The sequence below is a fragment of the Ictidomys tridecemlineatus genome, chromosome 5, assembly GCF_052094955.1.
Source record: "Ictidomys tridecemlineatus isolate mIctTri1 chromosome 5, mIctTri1.hap1, whole genome shotgun sequence".
Classification (NCBI taxonomy): Eukaryota; Metazoa; Chordata; class Mammalia; order Rodentia; family Sciuridae; genus Ictidomys; species Ictidomys tridecemlineatus.
The window spans coordinates 136,408,220-136,423,530 of record NC_135481.1 but is presented as its reverse complement, the minus strand read 5'-3'; the positions used below and the strand labels follow the sequence as shown (position 1 = coordinate 136,423,530).

At 47.9% G+C, this 15,311-nt stretch overlaps 1 non-coding gene and 1 pseudogene across 1 annotated transcript; both read right to left on the bottom strand.

The window, feature by feature from the left end:
* Nucleotides 1-3,045: 3,045 nt before the first annotated feature.
* Trnav-cac (transfer RNA valine (anticodon CAC)) lies at nt 3,046-3,118 on the bottom strand. Its single transcript has one exon. It is a non-coding gene; the product is annotated as a tRNA-Val (tRNA).
* Nucleotides 3,119-3,973: 855 nt separating this feature from the next.
* On the bottom strand, nt 3,974-6,704 carry LOC144377588 (small ribosomal subunit protein eS26 pseudogene; annotated as a pseudogene).
* Between the last annotated feature and the right edge of the window lie 8,607 nt (nt 6,705-15,311).

Here is a 15,311-nt window from a genome sequence, read left to right as displayed (position 1 = left end):
TTTTCTCTAGGGAGAAGGTCTATAGCTTTCATCAGATGCTCAAAAGGATATGTCACACCAGTGGGTTCATCTAACCTCCCATTCTACAGATGGGAAAGCTGAGTCCCAGAGAGCAGGCCTGCCTGCCTTACCCAATGTCACATGATAAAATTGGTGCTAGCAGTTGGGCCTCTACTCCCTGCTCAAAGAATCTCTCTGCCCTACCAGAGGCCAGACCACTGTGATCTTACAGAGGCCAGACAGATCTCTGGGACATCCAGGTCCTCTGAGGAGGAGCCAGGAGGGACAGGGGAACCTGTACTATCCTCCAGGGACCCAGTTGTGCAGCTGCAGCTCAGTGTTGCTGGCTCCTCAGTAGAAAACAGACTTTTTTTTTTTTTTTTTTTTTGAGAAAATTACCAGCTTTGAAATGCTGTATCATATTTTGAAGCCCAGGTTCGGGGCACACTCAGCCCATGTTCTTCGGAGTTTGAGGCCTTTTCTTCTGCTTCCCTGAGATCCTTATCCCCCAATTCACAGGAAGGGAAGCTTGAATGTGGCACTGATCCTCTCCTCATCTCCTTTTCCAGGAGTCAAAAGACGGCAGCCATGCAAGCAGCTGGTGCCCAGAATCCCAAGACATTGTCCTGGGGGCCCTGGAGCACCTCTGCCTGCAGCCCTCTGGCTGTGACTTCTGCTTTCAGTCCCATCTCCAGGGACTATAATTCCTTGCCTTTACTGAGTCCCACTGTTTTCCTGGCTGGAGGAAGAAGTGACAGGTTAATGGCAGTCTGAACTGGTCCCCACAGGATGCCCTGACCTTCCCTCTGGGGTTGGCATGAGCCCACAGCACCCCCCACCCCCAGAGGGACAGAGCAGGGGAGGAGGCCAAGAGAGAAAGAGGGAGAAAGAGATAGGAAGAGAGTCACAGAGAGAGGACAGAGAGACAGACTTAGCAGGACAGATGGGAAGAGAGGTCAGAGGCTCTGGCAAGAGAGGGAGGGAGGGAGGGAGAGAGAGAGAGAGAGAGAAGAGAGAGGGAGGGGGGGCAAGACAGGAGAGGGAAGGAGCGGAGAGAGGGCAGGGAGCACAGCACAGCCCCAGCTGTGGCTACGTGCCCTTCAGGCCACCCTTCCAGGAGTCAGAAACAGTGTCCCTAGAGACACTTACTCTGGTGCCCACCTGCAGCTGAAGCTCAGAGGATGTGAGAACTACCTGCAGGCTGGGTCTGCCACATGGACATTTCCAAGCCTGACCTGTTTCTGGAACTTTGAAAGCTGGAGTTGTAGGGGGAGGCTCTCACTGGGATCCAGGGAGGCTGTGCAGACAGGGTGCCCCACCCACCATCAAAGGAGTTTGAATTCATCTGGAAACAAGTGAGGCATTTTTTTTTTAATTTTTAAAAAAAGAACTTTAACAAATGTTTTTAGTTTCCCAGATGAAAAACGAAAACCATGTTTGCTGTAACAGCACAGGAAGGAACCAAAGGCAAAAAAAGGACTTCTTTCTTGCAGCATCCCTAGGCACCCTCTAGGGGACAGGATTTAAAATGCTGGGGGTTGGTGGTGACTTCCAGGCCAACTCCAGTAACCCTAACTGACTTAGCAAGACCCTGTCTCAAAGTAAAAATCAAAAAGGGGTGGGAATATGGTTAAGAGTCCTGAGTTCAATCCCTCATACCCAAAAAAATAATAATAATAAAATAAAATTCCTGGGCATCCCCTTACCCTTCCCTTTCCTTGGCCTATGAGACTGGGGCCACTGGCTGGTATTTGTGCCATCTGTGCCTGCTGAACCCCAAGATGGCATCCCTTAGGAACATAAGAAGGGCCAAGTCCTTAATGAAGCATATTTTTGCAAGCACACACATTTAAGTACACACATATGCACACGTACAATCTGTCTTTTAAGATCATTCCTAGTGTGCCCAGGGGTCCCCTAAGTGAACTTTCATTGCAAATGGTGGTAACAGCTGCTCAGAGAGACTATAACACATATGGGGCACAGGTGTGCTGCTCATGAATGTGGCCTTCAAGATTTTTCTCCTGTGTGCCCTGGTTCTCAGTGATGCAAGTGGGGGAATTTCAGGCACAAGAGAAAGACAAACTGTAGTTGGCCAGCAGTGGAGGAGTTTAAGGGAAAATATGGGCCAATGAGCCAGACCCATTTCTTTGTACATTTAATGATTGATCTGTTATTTATGGAGGTGTTTAACTTGTAAACATTTAACTTATGAGCATGTAATTATTTATACTCGAAACGTTTTAAAATTAGGGCTAGGTGCCTTGGCACATACCTGTAATCCCAGCTACTTGGGAGGCAGAGGCAGGAGGATTACAAGTTCTGGGCCACACTGTGTACCTTAGGGTACCTTGTCTCAAAATAAAATAAAAAGGGCTGGGGTGTAGCTCAGAGTTAGTCCTGCGCTTAATGCTCAATATATAAAAAAAAAAGTTTTAAAATTTAAAATATTCTATAAGAACAGTTTAATATGTATTTTTTCTTATATACTACATTATAGTACAACTGTTACATACTCATACATGTATATTACTATTTAAAATTGTATATACCAAACCATGTCAACTCACTTACTGGGCAACTTAAAGGCCCACTTAGGGTAATTTTGACTATACAATTGTTCCTTGGTATCTATGGAAGTTGGTTCTACTACGTGTCATAGATTCCAAAAATCCAGAGATTCCTCATTTTAATGGCATAGTATGTGCATAGAACATATACATGTCCTCCCATATACACCAAGTCATCTCTAGATTACCTATAATACCTAATTTAATGTAAATATTTGTTATATTGCTTAAGAAATAATGACAAGGAAAAAAGTGTATATGTTTAGCACAGATGCAATTTGGGGAGAGAAGTACTGGACATTGAAACCAGGGGCACCTAAAAAAATTTTTTTAATTTCTTTTTAGTTTGAGATAGGGTCTTGCTAAGTTGCTAAAGTCTTGCTACAATTTTTTTTTCATTTTTAAAATTTTTTAAGTTAATTCTTTTTAATAGCAAGTTATATGGCATAAAGTATGAACTTTTTTCCCCTATCTTTTGTGGTGCTGGGAATTGAACCCAGGGCCTTGTGCTTGTGAGGTAAGCACTCTACCAACTGAGCTACATTACCAGCCCAATTTTTTTTTTTTAATTAACAATGCTGGGGATGAAACCTGGGGGCTCATGCATGATATATATATATATATATATATATATATATATATATATATATATATATGTTTTCCATCCACAGTTTGTTGAATCTGTTTGTGGCTAATCTGCTGACTCCTGAGGTTTTACCTTAAGTACTGACTCTAACTTCCACAGAAGACTCAACTACACATAATTCCAACTTTGCCAAGCACTTCAAGAAAGAGTGCATATTCAATTATACTTGTAGAATATTTTTAATTTTAAAACATTTTGAGTATGAATGATTACAGGCACATCAATTAAGTTTATACAAGATAAACTCCCTGGGGAGACAAATAGCAATTGGGGGTACATGTCTTATTGGGAGGAGCCACATGGCACATGGCAAGAATATTCAGCAATACGATATGTGCTACTTGGGAGATATGACCTTGGTGAAACGTCATCTGGGATGGCTTCATGGAGGAGGGGACCTGGGACAAGTTCTCAAGGGAAGAGGAGCTGTTAGGGGAAGTCGCAGTTTCAGCTTTGCTCCTGCAACCTACCACATACTAGCTATGTGACTTTGAGCCATTTAAACTCCTCATGTCCTTAGAGGATGCTGTTGATGAGCCCCCAGCAGCCTGTTGTCCTTGCTGGCAGAGCCTGCTTTGGTTGGGAAGGGCAACCCAGGTGCAGCAGCCCTAGCCCCAGCCTCAGGAGGAGGGTTCTGGCTAGATTAAGTCATTCACACAGGTCCCAGTCCCCATGCCAGTGACTGGCTTAATTATGGAAGTCTGTTGTTCATACCATTAGCCGTTATCTACTGCAGCCCAGCAAACTACCCGGAAACTTAAACCAACAACAAGGATTTATTTAACTGAATCTGTAATTCGCATAGGGATTAGTGGAGGCAGCTTGGCTCTGTTCCACGTAGCTTCTAGGTCCTAACATGACTAGGGCTACTGGATCCATTTCCAAGGGGGCTGGCAAGTCGTTGGCTGTGGGCTGGTCACTCAGCCTAGGAACACCGTCCAGGGCCTTGATGACTCCTTGCTTGGACTTCCTCAGATCACAGTGGGTGGGTTCCAAGAGCCAGCATTTCAAGAGACAAGAAGTACAAGTGGACCCTGGAAACAGTCATAGTGTCAACTTTCTTATATTTTGTTGGTTAAGCATCACCTGGCTTAGAATCAAGGGAGGATGTACACCTGCCTCTCAAAGGGCAGAATATCAAAGAGTTTGGGGGCCATATTTTTAAACTTCCATAGCTAATGAAACATGGGGAGAAGTCCGATGCAGGGGGATTTTTTTCTTTTTCTTTATCTGTAGCCGGAATTGAGCCCAGCAGTGCTGTACCACTGAGCACCGCCTTTTAAAATATATATATATTCCCATTTTATTCATTTTTTCCCCTGGAGGATAGCTTTTCTTCATTCCTTTAGGACCCGGCTCCTCACCTGGGCTTTGGTGGAGGTTGTGGGGCAGCACCACAGGTCTAAATCAGGGTGGGGGTGTTCGGTCCTTGCAGGCTTCATGAGGTCCATTCCTGACCACCTTGCTGTGAATGGCACAACTCCTGCCGTCATGTATTGTCACATAGAGCTTGAGAGGCACATAGTGTCGAACACACTTGCTTCAGAAAAGTTTCTGATGGCTGTGGCCTCTAGGATGTTTCAAATGATGAACTGCTTAATAGCCTTGTCCTTGAGCGTATACCTGGGGCAGTTCATTCAGCAATAGTCTGCACATAGTCATGGCCCTATTTAGCACAACCATTTTTTCCTTTTTTTTTTTTTTTTGTCATCTTGGAAGTGAGGATCTGAGAGAGCATCCCTAACTCTTTTTATTTTTTTAAAAATTGAGACAGGGTATCACTAAGTTGCTGAGGCTAGCCTCAAGCTTGAGCTTGAGATCCTCCTGCCTCAGCCTCCTGAATGATTGGGATTACAGGTGTGTGCCACTGTGCCCAGCTGTTCTTTTTGGGGGAAGCAGGGAGTGATTTCTGGGAAAAGCTTCTTTGATCCTGAAAAACAACATAAGGTTGTGCCACACACCTATAACCTCAGTAGCTTGGAAGGCTGGAGGCAGGAGGATTGCAAATTCAAGACCCTGCCTCAAAATAAGAAAATAAAAATTAAAAAGGACTGGGATGTGGCTCAGTGGTTAAACACCCCTGGGTTCAATCCCAGGTACAAAAAAAAAAAAAAAAAAGGACATTAGGCTAAAGACAATCCTTCATGATTTTGTTCCTACTTTCAGGCTTACTTTGATGGTAAGATGTGAGCCTTGTGGGAAAGAAGACCATTTTCATATCTCCTATAATTGTTATATTTGGGATCATACCAAAGCATGTCTAAATTACATATAATCATGTGACTTACACTTAAAATCTTGTGGGATTTCAATATTTGATGGGAAAACTCAATATTGTCAAAGATGTCAGTCCTTCCCAAATTAAAGCATATATTCGTTGCAATACCACTGAGATTGGAATTTAGAAGCAGATATTAAAGGTCATCTGGAAGAGTCAATGTGAGAGCTGGCAGTGTAGCTCAGACAGAGCTCTTGCCTAGTATGTATGAGGCTCTGGGTTTGATCCTCAAAACTGCCAGAAAGAAAGAAAGAAAGAAAGAAAGAAAGAAAGGAAGGAAGGAAGGAAGGAAGGAAGGAAGGAAGGAAGGAAGGAAGGAGAATATGAAAAAACTTTTGAGAGAGAAGAACTATTCTCACTGGATGCAAAAACAGAGAGAACCAGGCAAGTGGGCATGCCTGTAATCCCAGTGATTCTGGAGCCTTAGGCAGGAGGACTGCAAATTCAAAGCCAAACTGGGCAACTCAGCAGGAGCCTAAATAACTAGCAAGACCCTGTCTCAAAATAAAAAATAAAAAGGTCTTTCCAGGCATGGTGGTGCATGTCTATTTGTAATCCTAGTAGTTTGGGAGGCTGAGACAGGAGGATTTTGAGTTCAAAGCCAGCCTCAGCAATGATGAGACACTAAGAAACTCAGTGAGACCCTGTCTAAATAATATACAAAAAAGGACTGGGTTGTGGCTCAGTGGTTGAATGCCCCTGAGTTCAATCCCTGATACCCTCCACCCCCCCCCCAAAAAAATAAGTGATATAAAATTAAAAATAAAAAGGTATTGGGATGTAGCTCAGTGACAAAGTGCCCTGCCCCAGTACTAGCATGGCGGCACCCGTGGAAAGAGGGGTATGATACAGCTTGAATGTCCATCAACAGGGAATGGTTGCCTAAATGACAGCAGGTGATCTCCAACTTGACCATTCACCAGGATCACCTAAACGCCTGTTAAACCTAGACTGTCAGGCCCCATTCTCAGAGTTTCTGATTCTGCAGGCTGGTGGTTGGAGAGCTCAAGAATTTCTACCAATTTCCCAGATGATGAAAATGCTGATGATCTAGACCACACTTTGAGAACCACCAAATTAGGACACCAGTCTACTAGGAAGAACTCTGATCAGAGAACAAGATACACGAGCTGCAACACACAGAGAAAAACATCACTTTAAAAAAGGCAACCCTAAAACTAAAATGAAGACAACCTGTGAACATATACAGTTGCACCTTTTAAAAATGTCAGAAGGGGTAAAAAGAAACAAAAGCAGGAGACAGTGGCTCTTCACTTCCTAGACATTGCAGGGTTGCATGTGACGCCAGAGATGCTGTGACCTTTAAATTGACTTGAGGTTGAAGCCAACAGCAAGAGGAGGTGGAGCCAGGAGACCCACAGAAAAACAAACCTAACAGAACCAGTCCTGGAGCCTGGAATACCTCTGGGGTAGTCTTGTTATGTGAACGAATAAGGCCCCTTATCATGTAAGCCTTTTGGTTGGGATTTTCTGCTATTTACCATCAAACCATCCACCCTACTAATGATTCTGCAGGGCTGTTAGTAAAGATTGAATAAGATCAAGTAAGAGAATGCTCTTGCAGGCATGTGGCACCTAGCAAGGTCTCTCCATCCAACTCCCATTTGCTGTACTTATTCTGGAAATGCCTTCTGAGCTGCACCCCAAGGGGAATATTATGGGGAAACTTAGAGGTTCCCTGACCTTTAGGAGTGCAGAGCCTGCAATGGGAGCCAAGAGAAGCAAAAAGAAGAATTTAATGGCTCACACAATTGGGAAATTTAGGGACAGGCTGGCTTCACGTATGGTAAGATCTCTGTTACCGATATCATTGTTATGCAGCCTTATTTTCTATGTGTCTTGGGTCTCTCTTTGCCAGCCAGTTGTATTTTTTTCCTGCTGTTGAGGTTCCTCATAGCAGGAGAACATGGATGTCAACCATAAGGCTCACATCATACCATTGAAGCAAGCCTAGAGGAAACAGAAGGCTCTCTCTTTCCCTTCCTGTATTTATAAAATCCCAGGGAAGGAGTCTGATTGTGTCATATGCCCTCATGACCAACCACTGTAGTCAAGGGGACAGGATGCCAGGATTGGTCATGTGTGGTATATGGTGTGTGTGTTTACTTTTATGATTTATGATAGGTAGATACAGATATGATATAGATAGCTGCATAATGATATTAGTAAAAACTCATCAACATAAGACATTTAGTTATTGTTTTGCAGTTTCTGTGGGTCAAGCCTCTTGAAATGGCTTAGTTGGGTCCTCTGTAAGCTTGCAGCTGAGGTGCAGATCAGGCCTGGGTCCTCATCTGAAAGCTTAGTTGGGGAAAGATTCACTTCCAAGTTCATGCAGTTATTGACAGAATTCAGTTCCTAGGCACTGACAGCAGTGAGAGCTCGTTTCTTGCTGTCAGTTGCCCTCAGTTTCTGGAGGCCACTCTCAGTTGGGCCCCAGTATGGCCATCTACTTCATCAAAACTAGCAAGGTCATAAAGGACTCCAGCAACATGGGTGCTATAGGGGCTGGCGCTGTAACTCAGTGGCAGAGCACTTGCTTAGCATGCATCAGGCACTGGGTTCGATCCTCAGCACCACATCAAAATAAACAAATAAAATAAAGACATTCTGTTCATCTACAACTACAAAAAAAATTTTAAAAATATGAATGCTATAATCTTATATGACATCATGATATAACCAGGTACACAGAATCTATATCCTGTCACCTTTGCTCTGTTCTATTGGTTAAAGTCAAGTCAGTCACAGGTTCTTCCAAGAGGCAGAGAGGACATGGAAGTGGAAATGATAGATTTAAACCTAAGTCTATCTGCCTGTAACACATCTACTCTTTATGATTGTACCAAGCCAAGAATCACGTCTTAGATATTGCCTAGTAAGTTATGCTAGGTTTAGACATGATGGCATCTTCTCTCTCACTTTGGTGCCCCTGTATCTGCCACTCTGATCCCTTCTCCAACAATGCTGTGCTATTGAGCACAAGTCAACAACCATCAGTTCCTGTCCTTTTCTTTAACTCAGAGAGGTGGTCTGCTCTGTACCCACTGCCCACTGTGATGAGATAGGCTGTCTGGAAGACAGTGAGTTTCCCTGCCTTGGCTTCTGTTCCTAGAAGAATTCTCCCTAGGAGAACTCTGAAGATTTGCAGGCAAAGACTGAATGTGTTGGGAAGCACAGGAGGGAAGGAAGGGACTCTCCCTCTCCAATACCCTTGGAATAGAGAAAAATTCTCCTAGGCAGGGAAGAAGTGATAGAACCACTGGGCATTGTTTCTTGTACACCTGAAACTATGGATTGTGATTTATAAATGCTCATAACTAGGCAGGGGGTTCCTAACCCACAACCCCTTCCTGTGGTCCTTCCTATTCCCCCCCCACCAAGGGTTGGTATATTTGTCAGGATTTCAGTTTGTATGATAGGTCAAAAAGGCCCAAGAGAATAAGGGCATAAACAACTAAAAGCTTATATCTCTTATATAAAAATCTGGGTAAGATGGCCCAGTTGCTGGAGTGGTGGCATCATAATTATGAAGGACCCAGACTCTTTCTGTCTTGTTGCTCTGCTGCCTTCAATTTCATCTGCATGTCAATTGGTAGGAAGAGGAAAGGGGGTTCCTTCTTGAGGCCTGACTTAGAAGTTATACATACTACTTCCACTCATTGGCCAGAACTTGGTTATGTGATTACACACTAGCTGCAAGGAGGTCTGGGAAATGTAGTTTTATCATGGGAAGCCATATGCCCATTGATTGGTACAATTAGTAATCTGTCACTTAGCCAGGGCAGCAATGTGTTTCCAATATGGTCCAGCTCTGTAGCCTTAGCTCTGTATCTCTGCGAAGGAGATTCCGAGTGGACCTCTGTTACATCCAGGCCTAAAAGCATTGACTATGGTGGCTCCACTTCTGTTGGCACCTTCAGGGATCAGGTATGAGGTGCACAGGCGCAAAAAAGACACGCCCAAGTGTATAAGCAAGCAAGGAATGAGGGTCAGGCATGGAGGGTCCCACTAGCTGTTCTGCACCCACTGCAAGTCACAAGGATGACAGCCTTGCTTGCTCTTACCTACTTCCTGTCACCCTGATTATCTGTGTCTGGACCTGTCCCTCTGGGTATACCTTCCCCCAATTTAAAGCACAACTTTCCAACTCTTTTTGGAGTATAAGGGGTACAGTTTAAATAAAGAACTCTTTTGGTTATATCTGGAGCTTCTACTCATCCCAGCCCATGCTCAAATAAAAGAGAAATGCATGGGTTGTAGTTTCAGTAGCTATAAATTTTGCCACAGACTTCCCAAGCCACTTAATATGTCCGTGTTCTTCATTCATAGTCTGCTATCCTCATTCACGGTCTGCATGTCACTGACCCAGGGTGGTTCAGGCAGAACATCATAGGTGTGCAGAGCTGGTTTCTCTGCTTGCTTTCCTCATTCCAACTATCCCAGTAGCGTCAAAATGCATTTGCTCATTTATGCATTCATTATTGGATATGTAATGATCAAGCTTTTCAAGGCGCTGAGCTCAGCCTTGGCATATGAGTTCTGTGTTCTCAAAGAACGTGTCTACTGGGGAGGTTGGCAGTTAGCTAATCCCACAAAGAAATAAACCATCAACAGACTTGATAAACACTGTGAAGAAAAAGTATAGGGTAAAGTAAATGAATGAGATCAAGAGAATGGGTCATGCTATGTAGAACACTCTCAGCAAAGGCACAGCCTTTGCGGCACAGAAAGGTTGAGTGTGGCCGGTTCTTAAAACTAGATGAATTCCTGAGACTGGATCTCCAACAGCAAGGGGGAGTGGAGATTGCTGTTCCTGTCCAGTCACAGTGACTTCTTCCCATTAACTCTCGTGTAAGATCCACATGTGCCCTTGAGCAGACCCCTGCCTTCCTCTCTGGCCCCATGCCTTACTGCTCCACAGCCAGGTGTTCTGTCACCTCCCAGAAGCTGGTTCCTCACCCTTCATCCTTTGCCTGAAAGATTCCTCTTGCTCTTTCAGGGCCTGTTATGGTTTGGATATGAGGTGTCCCCTGAAAGCTTCTGTGTGAACCCATGCAGGAATATTCAGGGTGAAATGACTAGGTTGTTATTAATCAGTAAATGAATCCATTGCCAAATGGATTCATAATTACCAAATGGGTTGATAATCTGAATGGATGAATAGGAGTGGTACCTGTAGTTAGGTAAGGCGTGGCTGGGGGAAGTAGGTCACTGGGGCTGTGCCCTTGGGGATGATCTCATCCCTGACTTCTTGCACCCAAGCTCTCACTGCTGCCTGGCTGTCACACACTGGGCAGCTTCCCTCCACCATGCTTGTCCACCACAAGGTTCTGCCTCACCTCAGGTGCAGAGCTATGGAATTGGCCGGCCAGGCACTGAACCTCTGAAACCAAGAGCCCATATGAACTTTTCCTCCTCTGTTCTTGTCAGCTGTGCTGGTCACAGCAACAAAAAGCTAACACAGGAGCCCAGCTTGGACATCATGATCTCTGAAAAGCTGGGCTGGATTTTCTCCTGTTTGCCCATTCGAATCCATTGGCTTCTTGTGGGTTTTGCCAGGAAGGAGGGGAGTGAGAGGATCAGGGGTGCTACTTTGGCACCTTAGGCAAGTTACTCAACCTCTCTGTGCTGCAGTTTCATCATGAAGTGAAAATGGGGATAATAACTACACCCACCTCATAGTGTTGTTGTGAAGATTAAGCAAATATATGTAAAGTGCCTGACTCACAGTAAGTGTTTGTGTTTGCTGTTACCAGTCTTCAGTCCTCTCCTATCTTGACTAGTTACTATGTCCTAGGTTTTAGTCTTGCCCCCTCCCCAGGGTTGGGGAACCTTGTGGTCAGCATACCTGGGCTTTCCAGCACCCAGCCCAGGGGAGATCCTATAGTAACTGTCCACCAACTGGGCTCACTCTGAGAAGAAGAGTTTCTGCCCACTATCCCATACCGTAATAAACATGAACTGGCCTTTTGTCCCAGCTGGGGTAAGGGATGCTTTGCTGTGGAATCTCCAGGGATCTCTCTGTGTTCCCAGCTTCTACATTGCACCCCAGCCTTCTGCCAGTGTTAGCAGGGCAAACCTGAGCAGCCCTGGAAGAGAACAGCAAGCAGGCACTGGAGGTGGGGACTGCGGGGTGGGGAGGCTGGGCAGTGGCCCTGTGAGACTCTGTGGTCTAAGGAGCCTCACTTTCTGAGGGACACCAACAAGCCCAGCAGGAAGCGGCCAGGAAGAAAAGGGTTCCATGATGCAAGAAATAGAGATGGGGAGTGTTTCATACCCAGGGAACATAGGATGGGTCCTCCTGCTGATGGGCATGGGGCTGGGGAGGAGCAGAGGCTCTAGGTGGTCCAAGAGGCTGGGAAACACAACAGGTGCAGTTCTGAATCTGGACTGACGGCAACCACTGTTCCTCATGACCATTGTCCCTAAGTGCCCTGTCCAATGCATGACCCTTCTGAGAGCCATGCTGAGAGTGACCACAGCCCATGCTATGGTGTTCCAGTGCCAAAGGAGCCCATGCCCCTCCTGGGTCATCTTAGTCCTCCACATCCTCAATGTCTCATCTGGGACTCAGTGGATGGTCAGTTCCTGTTTTCTGGCCAAAGAAGGAATGGTCCTACATAGATGATTAGGGCAGAGGGATCAGACAGAGCTGGGTTCCAATCTCTGCTGATTACCTACAAGCTGTGTGGCCTTGGGCAAGTCACTTAGCTTCTCTGTGCCTCCGTATTCTTGTTAGTGAAATGTGTCACCCCAGTGCCTGCCCCCTTGGATTGCTGTCATATTCAACGAGCTGCTGCATTCAAAGATGGCACGGTCACAAGTACCTACAAAAAGCCCCAGTAAACCAGTAAGAACTTTCTCCAAGTCTCTGTGCATCCTCGAGTCTGTGCATGGGTCCACTCACTCCTTCAGGAATCCACCTCCTGTCACCTCCCAGGTCCCATGTTGTTCCCAAACTACTCAAGCCTCAGCTTGTCTCACCAGAGAACTAGGGACAAGGGGCTAGACAGAGCAATGCCCACCTTCACCAAAGGGATCCTGGGGGGCATCTTTTCTGTCCAGCCCTCTCCCTGGGGGGGCCCTTGTCTCCCGCCACTATTCTCCATCTCATCCTTCATCTTGGCCAGCCCCAAAGGATATCCCAGAGGCACAACCTAAGCTAGAAGTTGCTAGAATGTGTGCAGCAAATGCCCCTCCTAGTGAGGGAAGAGTTCCTGAGGCCTGGGCACCCCACACCCCTGGGCCTGCCTGCTCCCTGGAGAAGGGTCCTAGTACCTCCTATTTTCCCATCCAGGAGGCCTGCTGGTTCCCACATTACCACATGAATGGGGCACAAGCCCCCCATCCACTCAAGCAAACAATTTGGCTAGCAAATTGACATAATTATGAGAGACAGAGAGAGAAGAAAGCCACCACCCCCACCCCTGTGGCCCCCCAGAGGGCAGCTCCCGTGGAGTTCCTCCCCGGCTTTGTGGGCTGGGGCGCTCAGGGCTGATTAGAAACCTTGTGGCCTTTTCAAGAGCCCTAAGTGATTGGTCCCCTTAATCTGATTACAATTTGCAAAGCCCCTCCAGTCGCCTCTGAAGGGCTGTTCTCAAGCACCCCGCTCCATCAGCCCTTGAGTGCACACACACACACAGACAGACACACACATGCACACTCAGCACCCACTTGGGCCTGCTGGTGGGGGGAGTCCTGCCACTTTCTCACCATGTCTCATTCTCTCAGGGACCTTTGAGTCATCCCAGTTGCTGTTCTCAGGCCCCAAACCTGAAACACACCCTAGAGGTGGCACTGCCCTAACAGACTGGGTTGCCCATTTTAGGGTGTCCCACCAGATACAATGCCCAGGCACACGTGTCTTCAGTGGACACACCTGCCTGCTACTATCCCTCCTCAGAATGACTGCCCCAAACAACCGGCATCAAGCTGCCCTCTCTCCACAGCAGCTGTGTTTCTGGGGCTTCTTGGGCCGCAGCTCCCAGGGGATTAGGCCCAGCAGGCAGCCCAGATGCAGCTCAGGCACAGGCTGCTTGGCCACCCCCCCTTGGGAACTTGGCTCAAGGGACTGCAGTCAATGGCCTCAGCCCTCCACATCCAATTTGGAGCTCTTAATCCCCGCAGCCAAGCCACAATGGCTCCTTTTCCCATACTTACTCCTGGCTCTCCATGGCCCCAGCTTGGCCTCCAACTCCAAATGGAGCAACCCCTGGACATCAGCTCAGGACGGGGATGAGAGCTGCTGGGCAAGGCTGGAGCCAAGGCAGAAAGGGACAGATGCGGGGATTCTGCCCTTTTAGCTAAGCGCTCTCCCCCTGGAGCATGCCAGTGGGCAAGAAGAACATGTGTGGGCCCCTGAAGAGTGACCTCCAACCTCCTCTACCCCCATATGTGGGGCATCCCAGCCCAGGGCCCTGGGTAAGGCATTCTCCACTTAGGAATTTACCCTTTTCTCAGACCATCATAAAGACCTCTCTAGACACCAGGCTGAGGGTAGGAGCCTGCGATGAGGAAGCAGAAGTCTAGGTTCAGATATTAGAATCAGAGGGACCTGGGCCCAATTCTCACCCTAGCGCCATCTTTAATAGCATAGAGGATGCTATTCTCTCTGGGCCTCAGTTTCCCTGGCTTCAAGCAGAGAGGGCTATAGCCTCTTTCTCTCTCTCTCTCTCTCTTCTGGTGCTGAGAGGTTAAATGACAGATGACAGTGAGGCACTTAGCACAGTTCCCAGCACACAATCTTCAACGCATTCTGTTGTCCACCGCACTGAGTCAGGAAGAGGGGACCTGGAGCCCAGCCATCAGACATCAGATGGGACCAGGCTCTGGACCCTGCTGCCCGGGTGGAGAGCAACTCCAGGCTCTGCAGGGCTCGAGGAGGACCTTCGCAGTGGGTTTTCCGGGAGGAGCCCGAGTTGCCAGATTGGTGAGGCCGCAGGCCTGCTCCCGTGCCCCGGCCCCCGTGGGCAACCGAGCCCTCGGCCAGATCTCTCCGGGAAGTGGCCCGGCCCGGGCTCCCAGAGCAGCCTGCACGTGGCCCCAGCCCCCGGGACTGCGGGTCCTCGTCCTCGGTGCCCTCCAGGGCAGACCCCGGGCCGGGTCGTGTGAGCGGGGGAGGGCCTCGCCGAGCGCGTTCCGAGGCGGCCCTCGGTCGGGCCGGACCCGGGTCGGACGTCGGCCGCGGCGCCCCTCCCGGGCTGGCCCGGGCGTGCCGGGCGGGCGGCGGCGGCGCGATCCGCGGGAATCAAAGCCGCCGCGCCCGCCCCGCCCCGCCACGCCGCACCCCCCGCCGAGCCGCCGCGCACCTCCTCCTTTGTCACAATGTTTTTCAATCCGGTGAAGCAAACTGTCCAATTAGAGCCGGGGCCTCCGGCTTCCATCTTTGCCGACGTTTAATTAACATGCTGCTCTTGGCAGCTGCTGACAAGTTCCAGAAACAGGTTGTAAAGGGTTTTTGTCTTTACCCAGCATGGAAAATGAGGGGTGTTACATCGCGGGAACATGAATAGGTTGCGTTTCAGCTCCCCCCACCCCTGCTGTAAGAGGAACGAAGCCGAGAGAGAGAGAGAGAGAGAGAGAGAGAGAGAGAGAGAGAGAGAGAGAGAGAGAGAGAGAGAGAGAGAGAGAGGGGGGGGAGGGAGGGAGGGAGGAGGGAAAGTGGGGGGGAGAGGAGGGAAGGTGGGGGGAGAGAGGGAGGGAGGGAAGGAGAGAGGGAGGAGGGAGGAGGGAAGGTGGGGGGAGAGAGAGAGGAGGGAAGGTAGGGGAGAGAGGGAGAGAGAGAGAATGGATT